General features: G+C 34.8%; 1 pseudogene; it reads right to left on the reverse strand.

The window, feature by feature from the left end:
* Nucleotides 1-733: 733 nt before the first annotated feature.
* Nucleotides 734-27,053, reverse strand: part of LOC119808918 — a 125,838-nt pseudogene continuing 99,518 nt past the window's right edge.

Here is a 27,053-nt window from a genome sequence, read left to right on the forward strand (position 1 = left end):
GTCTCAACACCTCAACCCACTCCCAGGGAGACCAAAGCCTTCATATATCAAGTTGGAGGGACAAAAAAAAGGAGGGCCACGATGACTGACCATTCAAATATAATAAAAAAGTATTAAGGCGGAATATTTTTTAAAAAATTCAGTACATAATTTACACAAAAGCAATGCTGTCACCTCCCGGGTGTGGACTCAGGGCATGGAATGGGAGTGGCTTTTGGGAGGGTGAGGGACTTCCTGTAGCCATATCTCATGGATACTTGGAATGACTTTTTAAAAAGGTTAAAAAAGAAAAGAAAAGAAAGAAAGAAAGAAGAAAGAAAAGAAAAAGAAAGAAAAGAAAGAAAGAAAGAAAAGAAAAGAAAGAAAAGAAAGAAAGAAAAGAAAGAAAGAAAGAAAGAAAGAAAGAAAGAAAGAAAGAAAGAAAGAAAGAAAGAAAGAAAGAAGAAAGAAAAATGTACAGTCAAAGTCCTCAGCCACATTGTAGAACTTTGGGGGATGCTTGCTCCAACCGACTGCTGTCGCCTTCACCGTTCCAGTTTTTAAATCCTGAGTCAAAAGCTCCAAAACGAAACAAACTCTTTAAAAATAATAATAATAATAATAATAAACCAAAACAAATAAAGCCATGCCAATGTTATCTCATTTTTTTTTTTCTGTGCTAGTTAGGTTTTGTCAAAAAAAAAAAAAAAAAAAAAAAAAAAAAGGGTGAAAACGCAGCTCAGTCACAGTCTGCCTAGAAGCCTTTGCGGTGCACGATGGCGGGGCCGGACTCATCTTACTACTGCTTGCTGATCCAAATCTGCTGGAAGATGGACAGGGAGGCCAGGATCGAGCCACCGATCCACACAGAGTATTTGCGCTCAGGAGGAGCTGGGAGCCAGAGCAGTGATCTCTTTCTGCATCCGGTCAGCAATGCCTGGGTACATGGTAGTGCCACCAGACAGCACTGTGTTGGCATAGAGGTCTTTGTGGATGTCAGCGACACACTTCATGATGGAATTGAATGAAATTTCGTGGATGCCAGAAGATTCCATACCCAGGAAGGAAGGCTGGAAAAGAGCCTCAGGGGCACGGAACCGCTCGTTGCCAAAAGTGATGACCTGGCCGTCAGGCAGCTCATAGCTCTTCTCCAGGGAGAAAGAGGATGTAGCAGTGGCCATCTCTCTCTCGAAGTCCAGGGCAACATAGCACAGCTTCTCTTTGATGTCACACATGATTTCCTTCTCGGATGTGGTGGTGAAGCTGTAGCCACGCTAGGTCAGGATCTTATGGGAGCTCACTAGATTCACAGCAAGGTACCTATAGATAGATCATGCTCCAAGGGGTGGCCCCATACCCTTTGTATTTTGGAAGCACAAATTCTATTGGACAGTTTTTTAAAGAATAGAGGGCAAAGAGTTTGGTAGAGAAAGTGGAGGTATACATGGGAGGAGTTAGAGGGAGGAAATGAGTATGATTATGATGTGGGAAGTTCTTCTGTTTATGTGCTGCTTTTGTTGGTTAATGAATACAGCTATTTTGGCCTATTGAAGGGCAGAATAAAGCCAGACAGAAAATCCAAACAAGCATATATATAGAGAGAGTAGGCAGATGCCCCCCGCCCCCTGCACTCTATGCGCTAGAATCCAGGTCGCGAGCTTCGGGCAAGGGGGCTGGAGGTTGAGAACACAGAGACAGACAGACACACAGATCTCCAATCACTGGCACAAAAGCCCTTCTTTAATAGCACCGTGGAGGCTTAAATACACAGCAGTCAATGGCCAACAGGTGAAAATCCTATCCTCTGATCCTCCAGGCAAGGCACAGCTTTTAGTAACTTCAATTAGACGGCTCTAGCAGGGAATAGCAGCTGAAGGCCAGGACTCCAATTGGTCCCAACAGGCAGAGTCAGGGAGATGCCATGTAGCTGCCTAAGGAGAAAGATGCCAGCCAGAACTTTACCTGGTAAATCACTGAGTTTAGTCAATGCAGTATTGATCTATATAATACTGCATTGTAAAATTAAATGAAAAATGTTACTTATTTTTGAAATCTATGGAGGCATCAACATAGAAATTGATGAAATAACATTATACAAATGATGAAGGACAGGCAAGAAAAATATGGCTGAAGGGTGCTGCTGAATAAGGACTGATTAGTGAAGACAATAAACTATGATAATAGAAAACAGGATAAGTGGAACACATATAAACTGTGTCCATGACAGGCCTGGTGTCTTGCATATTTGAGGTACGAGGAAGAAGATGGGCAGTCCAAAGAGTCGACTGTGCCATGGCTTGATTACCAAACCGAGCCACACAGTACCTGTAAGAAAATTCAAACAACAAACTAACAAGGAAAAGAAAAGTTTCAATGCCTTTAAAGATGTCTATGAAAATGGATCTTGAATGTTTTCACCAAAAAGAAAAATAAGGGTTGAGCAGCTAATTATGCTACTGTAGATCTGAACATTTTATGCTGCATATCTGTGTTCAAATAATATGCTAAACAATAAGTATTTATAAAATTGATCCAAATAAAATATACCATGAAATACAATATGAAAGCTTTAGACAGTATGCTATTGCTTAATAATTTTTATGAATTATGTATATATATATATATGTATGTGTATGTGTGTGTGTGTTTGTGTGTGTGTGTGTGTGTGTGTGTGTGTATTCTTAATATATAAAGACAGCCTGCTCAGTTTCTGTATCACGGCTACTTGCTATCAAACAATCAATTAATTTTGTCTCTTGAGATGAGGTATTATTTCATATTAACATTGAAATGTTATGTGGCTCTGGCTAATTTTGAATTTATAATCCTTTTGACTCAAATTCTTGAGTTTGTGAAGAAAGTATTATGCACCTCATTCATCCCAAATGAATAGGTTTATACTAAAGGAACAATGAGACTTTGACTATTTACCAGTTGGGGATGGTGATAATATGCTTTTTTTCCTCAAGGGATAATGGAAAAACCAAGTGGGAAAGATGGAAACTGTTTAGTAATCCCATCTCTCAGAAGTCAAAAGAGGAATTCTATAGTAATAACAATTGAGATATTCCATGGTCAGGATGTAATGACTGGTACTTTTACATCTAATTTTAAAGAGATTACAATCACATAAATATTTTAATTATTAAATCTTCATGAAACAGCACCTTTATTAGCATACTGGCTTTGGGGAAGAACATGCCAATTGGTTATTCTATACCAAATGATGGCTAAACAAGGGCAAGGTGATGTTCCTAATAATTGTTACACATAATTGTATTTGCATATATGCAAATTGGGGAAAAGGCAAATTTGGATGGAGAGCATTATTTATTCATCAGGATTTGTCCAATTTACAGGGTAGCTTACGCTCCCCCATTGGTACAAGGCTTTTCCAACATTCATATACTGAATTATAAATTCATATCCTGAAAAATAAACGAAAGGCCTCTAAGTTGAGGACCTAATACTACTCATGTGACTGCATTTGGAGACTCAGCCTTTAAGAAAGTAAATAATGTTAAATAAGTTTCCAAAACATGAGATCCAATGGAATACAGTCAGTGTCTTCGTTAAAAAAAACATGAGTGGTGTCAATGAAAAAAAAACATCACACTTATTTTAAGGAAAATAAGGGATACTTTATTTGGGGCATTTTTAGTAACCATGATCAAAGACACAGATCTAGCCTACCTTCAAATCCATGTTGCAATTTGAGAGCTGTTTCATAAAGTTTTACAGTTTTACAGTAAAAAAAACCCTCATAATTAAGGAAAGTTTAAAATACACTGAAGTTTGTATCCAATAGTCAGGTATCACAATGTGGGAAAAGCTTCACTGTAGGCCCAAAATGCTACATGAAGATATTCTTAGCTCTTGGGTGGGTGAAAACTAGTGATATTTTGAGTAATATATTCCAAAGGGTTTATATCTGGGAACTACAAGATGTTAGTTCTGACACAGACAGGCAAGGCATGGCTGATCTAGAGGGTTAGAATTAGCCTAATATCAGGAAATTAGCCTGTAGACATGCAATATTCCATTCTGATCTCTCCAGCGTACTGCAGTCTAACTAGTTAATCCCTCTCTGCACACACAACTTCTTTTTAGGAGTTTTCACCAGCAGTGAGTGGTGTGTATGAACTGGAAAAGTCATGCACACACAACAAGATCAGGGCATCATTATGCGACTGAGGGAGTTGTCAGGAGAAACCATTTAGTACAGGCTGCAAGCCCTTACCTCTTGAACTTTGGGACTCTGGACCTGTAGTAAACCAAAAAAGAAAATTTATGATGTGGAAACCACAGTCTGTTTATATGTACATGCATGTGTATATACATTGTGTAAATGTATATATTATGTATTTAATTTATACTTTATTTTATTATAAATAATTTAATATTCAATATAATCTTATAGTTGTTATGGGATTCTGAGAAAATCTAGAAGTATTTCATAGCATAAAGATTTTGTACTGATGTCCAGATTCAGTTTCCCTGAAGAAACAATTGAAGCATTGTGAAGACAGAGCTACCTTCCTGCTTCTTCTCTAGAACCCAGCTTCCCCCTCTTTCCTCTGCTCTGAAGTTATTTCTACTAATGGATTTTTACATAGGTTTCTTCATATTAGCAATCTATACTTCATTGTCTGCTGAAGAACTCAGTTTTCATCACTTCAAATTTGTGTACAGTTTTTTTTAATTTCAGAGGGGTGAGGAGGCAACAGTAATCCTGCTATGTTGCACCAGATAGTGTTTATCTTTATAGCAGTGGTTTTATGTTAAGGAGCCACACTCCAATAATAATCATAATCATAATAATAAAAGTTTTCAAGGTTCATTTTTGTGAAAATGATCTGTAAATACAGATTTGGAACACTGGGAATATGGGAAGCAGTGTGTGCTTGAAAATGGGATTTGGTATAGTCACTACAGGGTATTTGCACCACATGCATGAGAAGACTCTAAGTTAGCAAAGCAACCTTTGTTCCACTCAGCTACTGTGTGTTCCTTATCATTTTAGACAACAGCATTTTTATATCATGATCTGCAGATATCTCAGTAGATGAGAGGTATGTAAAACTATCACTCATAGCAACAGGCAGAGAGTAGTCTGGGTCTGTCTAAGAGGATATGTAATGAGAATGTTTGCTAGCCACTGAGTTAGATAACAATACAATAGTTAATATGTTGTAAGAAATTTACTATTCAGACTAACAATTTTAGTGTAAGATTTACTTTTTAATTTTAATTTGTATTTTGTAAGTTCACACAGAATAAGATTTTATTACAGAACTTTTAAAACAAAAATGTATTTATTTATCTTTTCTCTGTCCCTCTCGCTCTTCTCCCATGAACCTTTCCACTCTCCACAACTTCCTTTCTGTTTCATGTGACATGTGACCGTATGTCTTTACCATTCGCACTTTTAGCACCTCTTGTTTCTTCTATTGTACTTGACTATTGAGTTTCCTAGTGTTTACCCTCTTTCCCTTACACATAACAATTACAATTGAGGATGGCAAAGTTGTCAGCAAGACTTGTTGCTCTTGAAAAACTCAGGTTCAGTTACCTGTACCAATATCATGCACTACAACCATCTGTAAATCCAGTTTCATGGCATCTTATTTTCTCAGGCACAGGCCATGTATGTGGTATAAATACATGCAGGGAAACATCCAAACAAGTAAAATAAGGAAAGTATGGAAAAATTCTAATCAATGTAGGATCAAGAAGAAGATAGACAGTTTTTATCTTTCTGTGAATGAGTCGCTCTACTTAAAGTAGCACTTTCCAGATCCAACCATTTCCTTGAAATGCTCCTTTTATTTCAAATCTGAGTAAAATCTCATTTTCCCCACATACTACGATTTTAATGTGCATTCTTCTGTTGATGAAAATCTAAGTCCTGTATCATTTCCTATCAATTGTGAATAATTCATCAATGTGTAAGACTCACTGTTGTAAAATATAGAAGCCTTCGTGTATATTCATGAAAGTGGTGTACCTGGTTCAAATGATAAGTCACTTTAAAAATTTTTAAGAACCTTCCATACAGAGTATGATAGGGGGTCTGCTAGTTTGCCCTCCTGTCTGCAGTAGATGGGGCTTTCTCCTTTCCTACAACCTCTCTAGTTTAGTGACCAAAACAGCATGGCGCTGGTACAAAAACAGAATTCAGAAAAATGGGATATATGAGATTGCCATAAATAAACCCACCTAGCTATGGTGACCTGATTTTTTAAAAAATGGACTCACAAGCAGACAGCAGGTAAAAGATAGCCTATTCAAGGCATGGTGCTGGAGAAAATGGATATCCATTTGCAGAAAAATAAAATTAGATGCACATCTATCATCTTGCACAAAAATCAATTCAAAATGGATGGAGACCTAAATTTGAACCTGAAATGCTTCCATTGCTGAAAGCAATCAAAAGAGATATATTTTAAATTAAAGGTATAAACAATAACTTTATAAACAGGACTCCAATTGCATAGGAAGTAGTTCCAATATGACTGTTGAAGCTGCTTAAAGAAGGTGAGACTGTCCTTCGAGATTCCTACTTCATGAAAGAGTCTGCCAGACATTCTGCAGGACAAAGAAGAAAGTGACTGACAAACCGCCAATATTGGCAGAACTGTCTTTGAAGTTTCCTGTTTCATAGAAAAGTATGATGAATACTATGGGCCTGGATGCCTTATGTTACAGAAGAACTTTGGGTGACTGTCCAGGCAATGAGATGGCTCTGTCAATTCTAGAGTTTTGGAAGTTACTTAAAATGCACTTCCTGTTTGCTTAGGTAATACTATATCCTTCTGGAGCATTTGATGGAGTTGAAGAATAGATAGTTAGATTATGATAATATCTTAGTTATGATAAATGATTAAGTAGGTGTAAATATTGTAACTGTAATTTTGTTTATTAACTTATGTTTTATGTCATCTTATATAATGTTGAAACCTTCCTTTTTATTTGAACAGAAAAGGGGAAATGATGTGGGAAACCCTTCTTTATATGTGTTGCTTTTATTAGTTAATGAATAAAGCTGCTTTTGGCAAGTAATATTTGTTAAGTAATAAATTACTTAACAGAGTAATGCCAGGTGGGAAATCCAAACAGAGATGGAGAGAGAGAGGAGTTAGAGTCAGAGAGAAGCCATGGAGTCACACGCCAGATGCTGGACAAAACCTTACTGGTAGGCTACAACTATGTGGTGATACACAGATTAATAGAAGTTGATTAATTTAAGATATAAAAGCTACTAGCAATACACCTAAGTGATGGACCAAACAGTGTTTTAATTAATACAGATTTATGTGTGATTATTTCTGATTTGAGCACCCAGGAACAAATGAACAGCCTCCAATTTCAGTGAGGGTCAAATTGTGTGAAGTAAACCACTTATTTTAAGGGAATTTCTGAATTTAAAATTTGCATATTTTAATAATGCTATGCTTTTGCTGTTTTGACAGGCAAATCATAAAATATAGAAATTTTGATATTTTGCCGTATGGTCATTTTACAGTAGATGTTGAACTCTTAGCAAGAAGTTATTAAGCTTCTCATAATGAGAAATCATTTTACCATGACATACTTTATTTCCCATCAGAAGCAAGACAAATATATATCTTTAAAATTTTTTTATTACATGTCACACATCAAAGAGAAAAACTAATCATGGAAAAAGGAATAACCACATATATTATATCCATACATACCTTCATTTGTATCTTAAGTACTTGAGCAAAATTTCAGTTCCAGGAAAAATTAATTTAGCTCTGTTTATTACTACTTAATATCTTACTAAATATGATGATATTGCAAAATTCAGCCTCAGGGAAGTTTGAATTGGATATTCTTATCCCAATAATATAACTTACTCTTCTCTGTTGTTAGAATAAAAGATAGGAAGATTTAGAGTCAATATCATCTATATGCTAGGATACAATAGGAGATTTTATTAATAGTTTTTGTTCATTGGTAGTTTGAGAAGTGACCTGAGAAGTTTGAGTTTCTCTGGTCTTGACGTCCTTAATTATAGCTTCATAATTTACTCTACTTTTTAACAATTGGAGAGTGTTATATGCTGAAAATCTCAGAGAAAAAAATTATGCTTGTGGTCTCTGGACTACTCACAGTATTCTAAGAATTTTATTAGAAAGCATTATTATTATCAGCATTAATACTTATACAGTGTTCATTAAGGTGTTGCATATGACATTAAATGTGTGAATGTCAGAAGACAATTAATGAAGTAAATCTATGTTTCTACCTCCAAGAGATTGAAGTTGAATTACAAGGCAAGTAATAAAGCTTCTTTACCCACAATGCTATTCTGCTGTCACTATGCACAGCTTTAGCTTCAAACATCCTTTGATAGACCCATGTTTTCCTGTAAAAAAAAAAAAAAAAAAAAAAACTACCATTTTGTTCTTCAAGATTTCCGTTCTCTATACCTGATATCAATTGTTCAAATAATTATTCAGAATCAAAGAACTGACACCTGCAATGATTGAACTATTGTTATTAATAATTTGTTTTACCAGTTGTTTTGGGTTCTCTTCAAAAGCTGGAACAATTATTACTGAAAATAGTATAAAATTTTCAAAAATTTGCAAAATATAACATGTGACGATGGGAAGCTGATTGAGCAGTTAAGAGTATTTATACTAGCTGAGCAACAGAGTTAAGTTCCCAGGAACCACATGGTGTCCCACAGACATCTGTAACTCCAGTTCTTGGGAACTTGAGTTTCTCTTGTGACCTCCAGAGACCCCAATCAAACACAGGTTGTACACACACACATACATGCAGGCAAATATACAGATGTAAAACAAGAGGAATAAATCTAAAATAAAATGGAACCACCATCTGACACAGAAATTCCACTTCTTAATATATATGCCAAGGAACTGAGAGCAGTAATTCAGAGGTGTCTTTGATTAATTGTAATTGAATTTTTTGACTATAATAGTTAGGAAACTGTTCTGGAATCTTGGTTGATTTTTTTTTAGATTATTAACAATGTAATTAAGCCAAACACAGGATGCAGGAAAGGAGGTGGTTTGATTCGAAAAGAACTGATTGAGAACATGATAGGGCATCATTGTCTAAGCACTAGCTTAGATCTTGGAGAAAGGAAGGAATTTTTTTTCAAAGGAGATTTAAAGTAATGTGAATAACTGCAGATAAAATGAGAAAGTCATATCTGAGCCGCCGAGTACATGTGTTTCTATACTATTTACTGTTGCAGTTTGACTCAATTCAGACTTTATTTTCTAATTCAAAAATTTATGTTTTATTAGAAAGCTGTCTCCTGTCACATACATACAAGGATTTAGTTTGAATAAAGAGAGTTTACAGGAAGCACAAATGAAAAATGACTGTTTTTTCTAGAGTTAGCAAATATTACAAAATGATAGTAATTCCTGTACAGTGTGACAATTTGAGATCAATTATCAGATGAATAAACAAAACAATTAGATAACTTAAATAATGAAAATATATCCTTATATATACAGATGGTTTCATATAAACACAAACTGTAAGGCTAGGACAGGAGTATATGGTGATTTGAAAAAGAGACCACCAGGAAACACAACTCTCACAACAATGAGAACAAGAGAGTTGGAGCTAAGGATTCTGAAAAATGAGGGAATGTTATAAAATAACGTAAGTCTTTAATTTTACTGAATAAACATTCTATTCAATTCTATTTTGAGCAAAGGAGACATAGTTAAAAACAATATACATTTGACACTTGAAATTTGGTAAAGAAGCACATGTGTTAATTTGATAATTTAGACAAATAAAAAAGAGACTAACTGTGTCAGGTAGTAAGTATGTTAAGTTATAGAATATAAGCACTCTACAATATATTTGTATATCTAATCAATTTATTCTATACTTTAAATAAATGTAAGTTTAAGTATACTTCACATACATTGCACATCTAGTCTGCAAAGTAGAGACACTATCTCCATCAAACAAGGTTTAGTTGGAATAAATGCTGATGTCTCTAATATTCTGCTTGCCCAAAAACTTGTCTTAGCTCTTTTCTCTAGTGGCCTATCTTTATTTTGTAGAATTGGAAGCCTTCTTGATGATGATACTTCACTGCCATCAACGGAGAATAGATGCCTCAAATGATTTATCTACTCTGTTGATATTTCAATTATTTTAGTAAGGCTTTATTCCCCCGTGTAACAGGAAATTATGCCAAAATATCAGTTCTGCTTCTCTCTTTTCTTCCTTAAGAAATCATCAAAACATCTACAAACAAGAAAATAATGGATCCTTCTCATGGGATTGCAAACTGTAATCTTCCTAGTAAATAGCTGGAGTCTGAAAACCGTTCAGGAAAACATTGCCCAAAATGCAGGATTTCTTCTAAGTAAAAGCCAACAACACTAGACAGTTATCCATAAACTATGAAATCAGACATAATGTAAGCATGGAAAAAGTACAGGACAATGCTAATCACAGATTGTCTGTACTTTGTGCAACAAGACAATCATTCACTTCATTGAGTCCATTCTGTGGTTGAAAGGTGAAACCATCAGATTTTCTTTTAGAAGAAATTCTTTTATTATTATTATTATTATTATTATTATTACAAATTTTCACCTCCTCCCTTTCTCCCATTTCTCTCCCTTTACCCTTATTCCCCCTTACCCTCCTTCTCCAGTTCAAAGAGCAGTCAGTGTTCCCTGTTCTGTGTGAAGTTCAAGGTCCTCCCCACTCCATCCAGGTCTAGGAAGGTGAGCATCCAAACAGACTAGGTTCCCACAAAGCCAGTACATGGAGTAGAATCAAAACCCAGTGCCATTGTCCTTGGCATCTCAGTCAGCCCTCCATGTAAGCCACATTCAGAGAGTCCGGTTTGATCACATGCTCCATCAGAACCAGTCCAGCTGGCCTATGTGAGTTCCCATTAGATTAGCCCCACCTTTTCCTTGATCCTGTTCTCTCTCCTTCTGCTACTCATTTGGACCTTGGGAGCTCAGTCCAGTGCTCCAATATGGGTCTTAGAGGAAATTCTTAACTATTACATGTACAGATAATTAAACTTATTCTTTTTTTAACTTCTACAAGCCTAATTTTCACCTTCTAACTGAACCCTTGGCAAACTAGAATATTGTGTTCTTAACCCAATATCTATCACTACTGCTTTCCTTCCTACATGGCATACGGAAATCCTAAGGGATTATGTATTTAGAGTTGAAGCAATGCATTAAGAATATATGGTGCTAGCATATGGAGTATTGTGTTTGCAAACACAAAATGTACTTTATTTCCAGCTAAAGACATTTTATACGAACTCACAAGATATGCTGGTAGTCTTCATGTAGAAGAATAGTAGAAGCCATATGAATGCACTCATTGCCTGCTATCAAATGTGGTATCTATTTCCACTCTCTGCAATAGTCATCACATTTTTTTCTGTGCTCTTTTATCTTTTCCCTTAATGATTATAAGAACTGCTCAGAGAACATTTCCATGTTAATGCAATTTTATATGATCATCACCTGCAACATACTGCTGCTTTAAATATAATCATAGAATATGAATCACTGCATTATTTTCTATTTGGGTATCTGAAGCACAATAAGAGCTCAGGGTCAGAAATTGAGGTTCAACTTAAAGATCTGAAAAGCAAAGCAGAAAGTCACTGGTTTTTACCTCGACCTCTGACCGAAAATAGCGATCCTGCCTCCAGGAATCCCAGAAAAAGACTGTGTGTTGACAGCTATTTCCTCTAATTTTTTTTTTTTGATTTTTTTAATTAAAGATTTCCATCTCCTCCCCCTTCCCTCCCCTCCCTTCCACCCATACCCCCACTCCACCCCTCTCCAAGACAAAGAGCCATCAGGGTTCCCTTCACTATGTTAAGTCCAAGGTCCTCCCAGATCCCCCTAAGTCCAGGAAGGTGAGCAACCAAACTGACAAGGCTCACAGTGAGCCCATCCATGCTGTAGAGTTCATGTTCATTGCCGTTGTCCTTGGTTTCTCAGTCCTCCTCCACCGTCAGCCACATTTAGAGAGTCCGGTTTGGTCCCCTGTTCCATCAGTCCCATTCCAACTGGACTTGGTGGTCTCCCGTTAGATCTGTCCCACCGTCTCAATGGGTAAACGCACTCCTCGCGGTCCTGGCTTCCTTGCTCATGATCTCCCTCCTTTTGCTCCTCATCGGGACCTTGGGATCTCAGTCCGGTGCTCCTATGTGGGGCTCTGCCATTTTCTCCATCCAATGCCAGGTGAAGGTTCTATGGTGATATGCAAGATATTCATGAGTATGGCAATAGGATCTGGACATTTCTGGCACCCTCTCCTCAGCTGCCCAAGGACCTAGCTGGGGGCGTCTTCCTGGACACCTGGGAACCCCTCTAGAGTCAAGTCTCTGCCAACCCTAGAATGGCTCCCTTAATTAAGATATATAATTCCTTGTTCCCATATCCACTTTTCCTATATCCCAACCATCCTATTCCCCCAAGATCTTCCCATCCTCCACTTCACACTTTTCTCTCCAAAATGATGAACATGGGATGTACTCACTCATAATTGGTTTCTAGCCATAAATAAAGGACATCGAGCTTATAATTCGTAAAAAATCCTAGAGAAGCTATATAAGAAGGTGAACCCAAAGAAAAACATATAGTTATCCTCCTGGATACTGGAAGTAGACAAGATTGCCGAATATTTCCTCTAATTTTATAATCCTTTCTAGTGCTGGATTTAAAGGTGTATGTGCACCACCATCATTAAAGGCATGCAATGCCCATTTTCTGTGGCAACTAATGTGGCTACTGGGATTTAAGGTGTGTGTTACCATAATTTGGTCTGTAAGGCTGACCAGTAGAATTGTTTTACTCTCAGATCTTCAGGCAGTTTTTAGTTATTAAAATACAATTGAAATGCCATGACAGGTATCCAACCATATTCAATCACTTATTCATTTTGTTTGTTGTGTGTAATCCTTGTCAGAGGAGTGAATGGTCTCAGGTAACACAGACTGTGTCTGTTTTGCTCTCAGATGCAGTCACAGCTCTCGATCATGATGTACTTGAAATCAACACAGCATGAACCTTAAAGAATTATATATATGCACTTAAAGTAAATTATTTCCAAATAATGTTTTAAAAATTTAAAACCTTAAGTGTAGACTAACACCTGCCTACTTTATGTCTTTAATGACTTTAGGTTGTTTTGGAATACTTTATATTAGAGAAGGTGTATAAATATAATTCATTACACAGTATAAGTGTTCATTCATTAGATTTGCATACTGCCACATTTAAAATGAAACTAAAATTGAAACATAATGTGAAGGAAAGAAGCCATGAAAAATTATGTGATTGCTATAAAGGGAAAATTATTGTTAGAATATTAATTGCTATCCATTACAAAAAGTATTTTTAAGATACTGAGTGCATTTTTCCATCAAACTGAAAAATTATTCTATCCTAGCATAAAGACAACATAGGCTTAAATATAGTTATAGCTAATAGATCATTTTGCACAACATTAAGTCTGAAAATGCTTTTAGGGATTTGATGCTCCTGTATTTTTAAACAACCGTGATGCAATTACTTTCTACTTTACAAATAGGCAGCTAATAACCAAAGAGGCAGAATTCAGTCAGTCACACAGCTAATATAGAAACAGAGAACAAAGCATCTGAGGTATATAAGGAATTTGAGTGATTGAAAACTATTCTAATTTGTATGTGAATAGAGAAAACTATGAGCCATATATCATTTCTTTTAACTATTTTCCAATTTGATAAAATTATAAGGAACACATATTCCAGTCTATAGTAAGAGACAAATGAATAGCATCTATAGTTTACTTACCTTGAGATTTGGGGCTGCATTATTTATAATTGAGATTAGATGAGTATTATACAATGTAAATGATGTGGAACATCTTTCTGTATATGTGTTTCTTTTTAATTTGTTGGTGAATAAAGCTACTTTGGCCCATGGCTTAGCAGAGTAAAGCTAGGCAGAAAATCTGAATATATATATATATATATATATATATATATATATATATATATATATATATATAGAGAGAGAGAGAGACTAAGTAGAGAGGGAGATAGGGAGATGCCATGTAGCTGCTGAAGGAGAGAGACTCTGGAATTTTATCTGGTAAGCCACAGCCTCGTGGTGATACACAGAATAATAGATATGGGTTAATTTAAGATGTAAGAGTTAGGTAAGAAGAAGTCTGAACTAATAGCCTAGCAATGTTACAATGAACAGTTTCTGTGTGATTTTTCAGGTTTGGGTGGCCGGTAAATGAAAGCAACCTCTGCCTACATGTAAACGTGGTTTTGCTTGTTAATTTGTACCTGAAGTTTGAAGGTTTTTACTACTTTTCTGGTATTGTTGCTGTACACAGTCTTTTTTTATATTAAAAAGAGCTGAGTAAATATTTCACCTTAATGTACTTTGTTAATTCCTAAAATCGATTATTTCTTTGTATGTACCCACTTTTTCCCCAGCAAATCTTTTCTCTTGAGTGTGATACTCTCACCTGGTTCTTGTCTTTTACATTTTCTAAACAGCACGTGAAATAGCGCTTCTTAGCTGAATATGGTGGTATTGCTTTAATACCAGTGTGATATGGATAATGTCAAGAGGGACACGAGTTCAAGCTGATCTGCAGGGTAGACTGAGTCACACAAGGGAAATCCTTTTCAAACAAGTAGTTTTTAAAGAGAAAAATCATTAAACAGGATTTCACTCCTCAAAATGTTTAATTTTTATTTGCTGTAATTAAATTTCAGTTCATTTCAAAGGTCAATATACACTTAGTATTTTGGATATTAAAATTATACCAATTTTCAAATTTTCAATATGTTTGCTTAAACTGAATTTACTACTAAAAGTGATCATGCCTTCTGCTTCCTTGAAATGTTTCGATGCATGATAAAAACAAAACAAACCAGAAAATTCCTCATGTTATTGTAAACTTAATGATTTGCTATAAACAGTAAAGCTTTATGCCTTTGAAGTTGTCAAAAGCTGCTGTTTGAATGGATTTGCTTTCAGGCACATTGGATCATCGACCAGATTCTGTTTTCCTCTTCACCTATTGATGGATTGGATTTCATAAAAAATGGCCTACATACAGTTTCTAAATCTTCTGAATAGTGTCTTCAGAAATGGTTTTCATCAGAGAACTTTGTCTTTATTCTGTTAATTCAATCTTGGATGCTGTAGTTAATACTGTTGGGTTTGATCTTCAGCCTCCACTTTTGCTTCCCTCTGGTACTTGACAGGCACTTTTGCTTTTTACATGATATTAAAGCTCGGGCTCTATTTACTTGCCCTGGAGAGACTTACCACACACCAAAGTGTTTTCTAGTACATTTTTCCAAAAATGCAAAGCTTATATATAAGCAATATGGGTATAACTGATCTGTATATAGCAGCAAGGTCTTAAAAGGCTCACCAAATGACTTAAATTCATAAAGAATGAGCAAAACATTTATTCAAAATTTCAAAGCTCAGATGAGATATATGAACTATTGATTATGAATCATCCTTAATATACAAGATATACTGCCTCAGGGATAATTGTGGACATTGAGTTAAACTGAAGTGAAAATGTGTAAAATAGTGACAGAGGAAGTTTTATGCTTTACTTGCTACTTCTGTTATCTATGGTTAGTATGTTGTAAGTAAATGAGTGAGGTTATTTTCAGTTAGTATGAAAATAATGTGATGACAGTTGAATCATATCTTCAGAAGTTAGGGCCTTCAAGATAATTGCTGATTGAACTATAATATCCAGAATCCAAATAATCCACTAAAACACTAGTGTCCCACATGTCCTAAGTATTGTAGACTTAGAAACTAGACCTGAATTTTGAATGTTGTTTGTCCATTTGATAGATCAACAGATGATGTTGTGTAACAAACAAAACAAAAGCAATTAAATCCCATATATTTCAAGATAATGAATGAACTTACTGTGCAGTGGAGAGCTAAGGTCTGCAAATGACAATTCTTTTTTTTCTCATTTTTTTTATTAAAAATTTCCATCTCCTCCCCTCCTCCTCCCCCTTCCCTTCCCTCCCTTCCACCCATACCCCCACTCCGCCCCTCTCCAAGCCAAAGAGCCATCAGGGTTCCCTTCACTATGTTAAGTCCAAGGTCCTCCCAGCTCCCCCTAAGTCCAGGAAGGTGAGCAACCAAACTGACAAGGCTCACAGTGAGCCCGTCCATGCTGCAGAGTTCATGCTCATCACCGTTGTCCTTGTATCACAATGTGATTCATTTGAATTCACTAGAACAACATTACAATTTCTACAGTGAAATTCAGAAGAATGATTCTCATTATTGTAGTGCTCAGCAGATGCTGCTGCTGCTGAGGTTAAATAGATGAGATATTAACCTTTCATTATTTTAAGGATAAACTCTATGGGTCAAGTCAATTTACAATCAAATATGTGAGAGCAATTAAATGCTGACCTGTGATCAAAACAAAATGGACAGCAAAATTTCCCCTGTAAGGAAATCAAGCAAATTATTGAGCTATAATAGATGAAAAGTGATTAATTTTAATGTCAACTCTCCATCTTCAACTCAAAATAGTGGAGCATGTAGACCTCAAAAAATATGGTGAAATTAAAACCAAAGAAGCACACATAATTGACTTAAAAGTAAAATACATTCTTATATTCAAATGTGAATGTTTTCTGCTATATAAGTTTTTTTGTGTGTTTTTACTTATCAAAAGAAAGAAAGCCCATAATAGAGAGATTGTATTAATAGCTTAGTCAATAGCTTACACCCAAGTATGCAATTTTCCAAATAATATCTTGTAAGCCATTACCATTGCAAGGTTTAAAATGTATCCCCAGTAAATCATATCATCATCTTAGGGGTTTCTATTTCTGTGAAGAGGTATCATGACCATGTTAACTCTTAGAAAGGAAAACATTTAACTGAGGTGACAGTGTATAGTACAGCATTTAGTCCATTATAATCACGGCAGGGAGCCTGGTGGTGCGCCAACACACATGTCCCTAGAGAACGAGCTGCTACATTTTTATCCAACAGGCAACAGGAAGTGGTCTGTATCACTGGATGTGGCTTGAGCTTATATAAGTCATCAAAGAACACCCCCACAGTCACGCACTTTAACAAGGCCTCATCTGCTTCAATAAGGCTGTACTTCCTATTAGTGTCAGTCCCTTTGGGGGTTATTTCCTTTCAGACCACCACAATCATTAAAAACAGTGACACAGAAAACAAGTTATTCAGTATTTGCTTTCTCTTTTAATATCTATGCCAAAACTAAAGTATGATATAAATGGAGATGTTTTAAAAGTCAACAACATATTAATTTAATTTAACATGGTTGTTATAAATCAGTATGAAACGTTTGGATTTTTTATTATTGCATTTAAACAGCAATTTGAGTGTTGTTGATCTAAGTACAAAGAAGTTACAAAAATAATCCACAAACTCATGCAAAATGTTAAATAAAGGTATTCATGCTTAAATCAATAAAGAGTAAATTCCAAGTGCAAATCTGTGACCATTCATTTTAGAAAGTTAGAGAAGGATTTGGAATGCTTTTATCACTTATAACTGCTGGTATCATGGTCAGAGGAGCAGCAGTGGCAATTGGCTTAAGGGAACCAGATCACTAATAATCAAAATTTTGGTGAGTAAATCTCAGATAGGAAAGACCCTGAGAGCCTCAGACCCAGCATGTTTGCCACTGCCGTTTTTATCTGATACCTGGCATGGTGTGAATGGGCATGGGAAGATCCCCATTGTCTTTAATGCAGTTTGATCATCTCTTGGAAACATCACATTCTATTAGGCACTTTCACCTGTTGATTTTTATGAAGATGATTTCTTCTTAGGCCGTAATGTTTAACTGAAGCATTGATTTTGTACAACAATAGTGTCAGCATAAATAGGATTTTGATGATTTAGCGTTCATAATAAATATAGTAAGGGTTGAGTTAGAGATTAGTTTAGTAGAAAATTGGAAAAAAATAACTAGCAAAAGAGTTGACTTTGAAAAATACCTTGCTTGCTTATATTCTGTTTATCTATAACGAGTTGCTTGGACATGAATGTATGTGTGGACTTAGCATAACTTTGTTTCAAAATGTAAGGGAAACAGAAAACATGTTTTTACTTGTATTAATTGTAAACATTCACTTGTAACATAGAATGGAATTGTGTTATATAACCAGATTCTACTGGATTATTTAAACTATAAAGGAAGAATAAAGTTAATTTGAAGGAAAACATCAAACATGAGGGAAGAAAATAAGAAGGAAAGATGTATAGAAAAAATAAAAAAAGAAAAACTCAGAGGGAAATCATCAAGAAAGTGTGTGTATCTTTTGCCTTATTCCCTCAGATTGAAACGTTTTAGTTCACCGACTTCATGAATACCCAAGACACCCTAACCTGATGGACCAGACACTTTTAACATGATCGAGACATTTCCCAGAAACTGTGCTATATTTGCTGGAGTCAATAATTATAATATACTTTGTTAATAGCTACAGTGATTTAGGAGTCAATTAAAAACATTGAAATCAAGATGTAAATTAAAATGTAAGTAATAAATTAACTCTGAATTAGTTTGAAATAAAATGCATATATTTTCTTGGTAGTTATATTGCATACTGGTGATTTTGAATATAAATTAGTAGTTGGCATTACAAATGTCAGTTGTGCAAAATAGAAGAAATGTGTATTTCTGGAAAATTGGTTAATCCATGTCTGATGAAATAGTAATAAATTTGCTTTTAGTAGATGTTCCTGCTAATATTACAAAACAGCTTTCTCATTCATTAAAGGGAGACAAAAATGTTTTGTAAAATACTGAAACTTATTATTATATCTATACTCATGCTTATAGTACTATAATGCAATTATATAATTAAAACAAGTAATAGGTGTCATAAGACACAGATTGTAATTTTTCTTTTTAGCTTCATTTCCTTTTCAACACATTGTTTCAAAGACATATGCACAATATTCAATATCATAACCTGAATTTCTTCAGCACTTGATTAGTTGGTTAAGGTTTCTGAAATTAGTTTTTATAATCCCCCATTATTTTCAGATGAATAGGACAATTTTAACAACATATGCAATTTCTTTGTTTTTAGATGTATTTATTTTAAGCTTTATGTTAGTGTTTTGTCTGTATGTAGGTGTACCAGAAATGTGTCATGTTCCTTGAATGACAGCAGCTTATATCAGAACTCCTTGGACTGGTGTTACAAATCATTGTGAGCCACCATGTTGTGCCTGGACCTGAAACTGAATATAGTGAACGAATAAAAGGTACTCTCTATCATTTAGACATATCTTAGACTTACGAAATATTTCCTATGCAGAAAAATGGAGCCTTGTTTGACAGTGATATCTCTTAATATAAACATGACCATGTGACTTTAAAAGCATTACAGTTGTTTTGCAAGAAATATTGAAGATGTAATTTGAAATAGAAATGCCACTGGATACCATGAACAGATCTAAGTAGACCATTTTGAGAGGATCTTGGAAGATAAGAAAGTTGAGAGAAAAACTGGCAGTGGAAGAGCCTCAAAAGGCATCAGAGAATTTTTTTCCAAGGACTGTGTGTGACAAGGTTTATTGGTATTATATTTTAGCTGAGAATATGTCTTTATTGTACTACTGTTGTGAGAAATTGCTTAAATTTAAAACAGAGGAGTTTTCAAGCAGGACGGAGTTAAACCTGCAGCTGGAGAAGCTAGTCTGAATAATATAGATCAGCACCATTGTAGAGAAGCACCTTGTGTTGTCCTGGGGCAACAAAATCCATTCTGTTTCCTTAGGGTGACTGCAAAGAAGCTGATGCAGCTCTTGTCCAATGGGGCTGGGCTACATCTTGGCAGCAGAACTCTGTAATGTCACAAGAATTGGCTAAATGTTAATTAATAACTTTGACAACCTGAAAGAGGTAAGACTGAGAAAGATACATGAAACATTTGACATCCAAATCAGTGCCCTTAAAAAGCTTGCCTTAAATAATACTACATTTATTTGCACACTAGAATCCTTAATTACAGTGGAAAACAAAGACTGTGGCATATTCTGAGACCATGGGACAATTGTCAAGAAAGCTGCAAGTGGGGAGTGGGGGTGGTCTAAGCCTAAAAGTGCTATAGGTATGAGAGGAAATGTGCATTACATGTGTTTCTGAATGTGACATATTTGTTTTTATAATCTATTCCAGATCCATTCATTTTCTTTAAACATCATGATCTCCATTATCTCTATGGTAGAATTAAATAAAATTTTGTATTTTTCCATGTTTTCATATTTATTCACCAACTGAAAAGCCTATATCCATTTTATATGTAGTATGAATAATGCAGCATTAAAAATGGTATTTCACGTATGTCTTTGAAAGGCTTTTGAGATCTCACAGTATATATCGAGCAGTAATGTAGCAGGACCCCTTGTTTGTTGTACTTTTCAGTATCTTTGAGAAGCCTTGATAGCTGTACCAAGTTGACAATCCATCAGCCCTGAGTAAGAGTGTTTCTATTCCCACATTTTCCCCAGGTCTTGCTGCTGGCACACAGAATGGAGTGAGACAGAACCAAGAGTAGTTTCAATTTATATTCTCTCCCTTGTTTGTTGATTACTAAATTATTAGATACTTTTCCATATGTTTGTTACCATCTGAAGAAATGACATTCAGTTTTTATGTTGATTTGAGAATTTTTCAGCAACAAAAAATCAACCATTTATTTCATTTCTTACTGTATGTTTCTCTCCATGATTGATAAAGGAGATAACTTTGAAAGAAACTCTGTGCCACTGAATGTGATCATTTTAATATAAATGCTTAAGGAATATTTAAATATTTTTGGTATGTTTATGCATTTAGCTTTGTCCCTGTAAATTAAAGCATACAAAAATATCTCTCACACTCTGTAATTAACTCATATGACTGAATGTAGGAACAACAATAATATGAATTTTTTAGATACTTATTAACTGGTCTAATAATATGTTAATATTTTTATTAATTATACTTACAACAGCATATAGTAATTATGATGAAAGTATTGAGAAAAATACCTTGTTTTAATTGTACTTGAATTATTGTACCTACAAAATAAGTAAAACCAATTTTTTAAAATTTAAATGTCTTTCATTTTTACTTATAAAACTACTTTTATCTCTCTACTGATGGCCCTCTTTTTGCATCTATCATTCCATATACTCCCATAACTCATATAGAAATTTTCTATTTAAAAGTATTATAAACATTATATAACCAAGGCAGCTGAGTCCCAGGCAAGGAGCCACATGGTGGGTAAGAGACTGAGATGGAAAGGCACTCCATGTGGTGTGAGGTTGGATTATTAGTGGGTTATTGAAGGGAAGGGGAGAAAGGGAAAGGAAAGAAAGAGAGGCACCTGATTTTTGACAAAGAAGCCAAAATTATACAGTGGAAAAAAGAAAGCATCTACAACAAATGGTCATGGCATAACAGGATATCAACATGCAGAAGAATGCAAATAGATCAGTATCTATTCCCATACACAAAACTCAAGTCAAGATGCATCAAAATCCTCAATACAAGTACAGTCACACTTAACCTGATAGAAGAGAAAGTGGGAAGTAGCCTTCAATGCATGGGCACAGGTGACCACTTCCTAAATTTACCTTGTTTCTTGCCACTGTCAGAAAATGTATTAGATTGTCACTACCTGTACCATAACTTACAAATGAACATTTTCTCCATCTCCATTAATTGCATATACTATGCCCATTATAACCTACCTTGTGTTAGTAACAATCTGTGAAAATGGACAGAGTTTATAATAGATTACACTTTGTTATTACCCTCCATAATGTCCCTAAAAGATTTTCTAATAGAATTAGATGAAATCTTCTGGTACACCTTAGGACAGTCTGTGGCCTTCCTTCTTCTGCCAAGAAAACATCTATTGACACCCTCACTGCTGTCCTAGGAATCTATTAAATCTTCCATTTTGTCTGGTTTGTTATCACTGATTTGTCTTTGATGTCAGTGTCTTCTTGCTAGAGACTCGTTTCTCTAGAATATGTGTATGAGAGTATCTCCTTAACCCTCCATTCTTAGCTAGCATGCTGCTTCCTCATCATTAATATGCTTTCAAAAATGGCTTGAGAAATAGAAACGTTATGTTTTATTAGTACACTATTTATTTTCTGAAATATAATATTTATTGCTTTTCTGTAGCTATAATCTCCCATGTATTTGCTGAAAGAAAGGGGAGACACTGCAAGATAAAATCTTGCATGACATAGTCAGTGCTGCATCTCTGGTATTTAGTAAAATGATGAACATATCATATAGAAATAAGGATAAATATTTTCCTGAGTTTGTTGATAAAATATTGTCTACATGAGCAAAATCTTGAAGATTTGTGTTAGAGAAAAATCTGCAAATTTATAAAATCAGATCCTTAAAAGTCTGTACTTATTAGTTTATTGATTATGTGTGCCAGGCATTAAGTAATAGGCATTAGCTCAGTTGCCCCTGATACTAACCTGCGAGGAAGATAATGGCTTTATTTTTACATTTCAGGAAGCAGTTATAGAACAGCTAATTCATTTAGGCATAATGTATTATGAAGTTATTGATCAGATAATTTAGATTCTCTACTGCACTGTAGTTCTCTTTAATTGAAAATGTGAAACAGAATGCATCTGTAGGTTTATGTCATCACTGAATATATTCAGTATTTTAAATTGGGGGGTATGTTTTTATGTCACCTACTGATTATTCACTTACTAAAGCAAATAATTAAAGAAATTCATCATAAGGAAACTGGAACACATTTGAAATGGTAAAATATGAGTGTCTTGAAGCATTCATGCCTTCAATGATTATAGTCTTTACTATTTCCATATCTACAGCAAAAGTTATCCACCTCATATTTCATTACGACATGTTAATGTTATATGTATTCAAGTAAGAGTGGATAGGTCATGAGGATAATAATAATCTTTGAAAAAGCAACAATTTAACTTGTTTTTCTAAAATCAGGGAAAAAATAAAATATTTAACAAATTGACAACAGTCAAGCAGAGTTTGTACTCATAATACAGAAAAATTACAGACATTAAAATAATAATAATCAGTATCATAAATCTTAAAATTATTAACAATAAATTGGTATTTAATAAATATATTACAAAAAGTGATAATAGCAATTATAATAAGTATTTATTTTCTATCAATCCAATTCAAATAAAGCAGGACTTTATTGGTTGGGGAATGTTTTCTTTTTTTTCTTGGAGTACATTTGTGAAATGGAAGTGTACCCTGGTATATTTTAAAATTTCAAAGAAAATAGTCAAACCACCCCATTTTACCATGAAAATCAATTATTAAATCAAAATTTAGGATTTAAACCTAAATAACGAGCAGATTTAATCATTAATCCAGGTAGTAAGAGGTACAATAAGTGCGAATAGCCTGAAAATATTTCTGCACAAAAAGGGGACATGAGTGTAGACTATTTGGGAAACTCAACTTAATTTCTGTGTTTTTAGATAGTTTTCAATATTTGATCTGGTTGCATAAAACTATATATCCCACTTTAATGTGGTCTATTTTCAGGAAATATAGTCCAGAACATATCTGGAGCTGGTGAATATCTCAGTTGTAAAGAGCACATAATGTCTTCACAGAGAAAGGTGTTTCTATTCAGATCCCCCTTGCTAAGTGTCTACCAACTTCCTGTAACACCAGTTCCAGGGACTCCAGTGCCCTCACCGGCCTCCCCTGTCACCTTCACTCCCATTCACGTCCCAACAACAATTACCTATAATTAAAATGTACAAACTAATTATGAAACATTAAGATGGGGGGCTTAGAGAGATGGTCCAGTGACTAAGAATGCTAATTCTTCAAGCAAGGGAGTGTTACGCTTGGGTCCCCAGAACCATCATAAAATGTTTGGCATGGCTTCTCTGCCTGCATTTCCACTACTGCCTGGAGAGGGTCTTTCCAGCCGGCCCGTTTAGCCCTAATGACTCACATCCAACTACTGAAATAACTTATCAGAAGGAAAAGAAGAAGATGGAAAGACATGAGCAAGGTACCCAACATCCTGCTCTATCTCCCACATGTAAATTCCCAGGCCAAATACAATCACATGAATGCAATACACCATCCGCTAGTTACAGGCAACACACCAGGAACACAGTGTGTGTGTGTATTCATGCACACACAACAACTGTGCACGCACACAAGGGATGTCAAGAAAAAAATTGAAATGATTTATGGGTTTCAGCTCCCTGTGCATTTTTATACAAACATAAGCATTAACTACATGCAGTGAATCCTTATGGCACACATTAATACCATTTATTGTTAAATGCTAACAATGTACGGTAGCAAGATTTTTCTGGGATTGGCTAAAGGGATCAAAATCCCAGAATGGCAAGAGAAATTGCTTTATGAAAAGCTGAGTTGGATGCTGCTTATCTGATACCTATATTCTAGTTTAACTAGTTAAAAATAATGTGTGTTTCTCCTCACTTTATGGTGTAGATGTATGTAGCTGCAGGCACCTCTGTTCCACATGGATAAGATTATGTGATCTCTTTTTATAAATTGTGTGTTTTGTTGCTGTGTATATATAATAGGATTAGGGATCAGGTTATTTCAGTTTATATTCATTTCCAAAATCATTTAGCTTGTAAACGCTAACTAGTTGGATAAATCTCTCCACGTATCAGTTTTCTAATATGAAAAAGAGAGGCTAAAATGTCCCTTTGCTCCACGTGTTTGCTAAAACAATGTAAAGATAGTTTACTTCAGATGAGTAAGTAAATTTTTATTTTAATGAAGGAAGAACTCTACCTATTTTAACTATGATTCAAATTTTACTATATTTCTCTACTACTTGCCATGAAACAAAAAGAGACATCTACATGGTGGCATCCTATCAGCATTTGGACAGAGGTATTGAATTGTTGGACCACAGTTTATTTCATTAACAGTCTTTAAAGTTATTCCCTATTCTTTCCTATAGAAAACCTCCCAAATATCATTGTTTTTATTTTCTACAATTATTATTTAAACCTATAGTCACTGATGGGATGCAGTGAAGGGACGCTGATGGGAACCAGTGTAATCAATTGTGACAAAATTAAGCAAAACAACAAAAAATCACCCATTTAATTTTTTAAGTCAAATGGTAAAATATGAGAGCTTGTTTTCATAAACTATATATTTTTTAATTATGATTCAGAATAAGTCATAATTTTATAGGTTTCCATTTCTGTTTTCTGTTGGTGATTAAGAGAAAAAGTTGAAAGCCTATTGGATACAGTTCAAATTAGCAAGTTCTCTCAAAATATTTGTTAAATATTTTTATTTAATAATTAATTAATATTAAATCTTTTCTAGATCTTATGAGGGAGGCCTAACACCTTTCCATAAAGAGTACTGTGATAAAAGTCGAACCAGGCCTGGGTAAAGACTCAGCAGGTATGTAGTTTGTTGTCTCAGGCATGAGCATCACAATTTGGATCCCATAACCTAGATGAAAATGCACGGACATGGCAATCCAATTATAATCTCAGTTCAGGTGAGGCAGAAGCCTGAACTCATAAGATCATTGTGAGATTCAGGTTAGATAAAATGTTTGCTACAATTTCAACAAGTGACCCTGCCTAAATATATAAAGTATAAGGTGATCACAGATTTATGCATGCACAACACAGTTGCATACATACGAAAAAAAGTGGGGGGAAACAGAAGATTTGCATCAATAATTTGAAGAGGAAACATTTTGCTGTATTACTATGTTTGTCAATGGCATAGCACTTTTAATAAAATTTGTGAATATATTTCTAAAATAAAATTTGAGTTAAATTTTTATTTATAAAAATAACACAAACCCTCTTAAAAATACAGAATAAAATGATGGTAATGTTATATTATAAGAGAAAATAATGAGAATGTTCTTTCAAAGATTTTAATTGCCAACACAGAAAATTCACTATTTTCCCTTTGGATAATTTGAGGCAGAAATTTACTATATCATCAAGGTAGCCCTGATACTGTCACCTTTTTTGTTTTGTTTTTGTTTCTTTTTTACAATGCCTTGGTGTGCTTTTCCCTGGGAAGGGCAACAATTCCTGATCCCAGCTTCCTTAGTTACCTATAGTTATTTATAACGAGTCGAGACAAGCTGGAGTTTTGCTCATTCACTTTGCAAAGTCCATTGTTGTTGTCCTTTTTCAGCCTTCAATACCTCAAATATGCACCCTCTTTTTTTTCTTTGAAATGCATGGCATCTTTTCCCATTAGTTGCTGTTGTATATATGCATATATAATATATTTATTATATATAATATATATTTATTAGAGTATCCTCTATAGTGTTCTTGTAAATCATCTCTAATAATGAGGAGTAGGGATCATGAACAGAGATCATTTATAATTCTATTATTAGCTAGGCTTGCATACTTGTATGGAAAAGTAAGACAAAATTTTACAAAATGAACGTACTTCATTGATGTTTATACACTTTGCTTTTTTTTTCTTCAAACACTCACTTTGTGACTTATAATTTCTGGTTTGCTTAACCTTATTTTCCCTTTCTTGTCTATGTTACAATTTTAACAATACTCCAAGTCAGTGCTTGCATTCTGATCACAGCCTCTTTTTCTCCTTATAGTTAATCAAGTTTATGTGACTTTCCCTGTCCAGAGTCTCTGAGTGATGATGGTATATGTCACTTGAGGTGACAAATAGTGAAGAGGACATGTTAAGTTCCCCCTTATCTGCTTTTCACAGCAATAGAGATACTCTTGTGTCCCTGATGTTTTCATATTGGTACATTTAATGTTAGCCTGGAAACCATACATTATGGCCACAGTTTCTCTCATACTGACGTAAAGATTATTTTCATTCTGAGGATCGAGTCCATTAAGACAACTTCACAGACCACAATTCCAAGATATGAATTTTAAATTTAGATTTAAAACTCGTTAAATGGAAAATCTCTCTCCCATTAAAAGCAACAACAAAAAAAA

The sequence above is a fragment of the Arvicola amphibius genome, chromosome 3, assembly GCF_903992535.2.
Source record: "Arvicola amphibius chromosome 3, mArvAmp1.2, whole genome shotgun sequence".
Classification (NCBI taxonomy): domain Eukaryota; kingdom Metazoa; phylum Chordata; class Mammalia; order Rodentia; family Cricetidae; genus Arvicola; species Arvicola amphibius.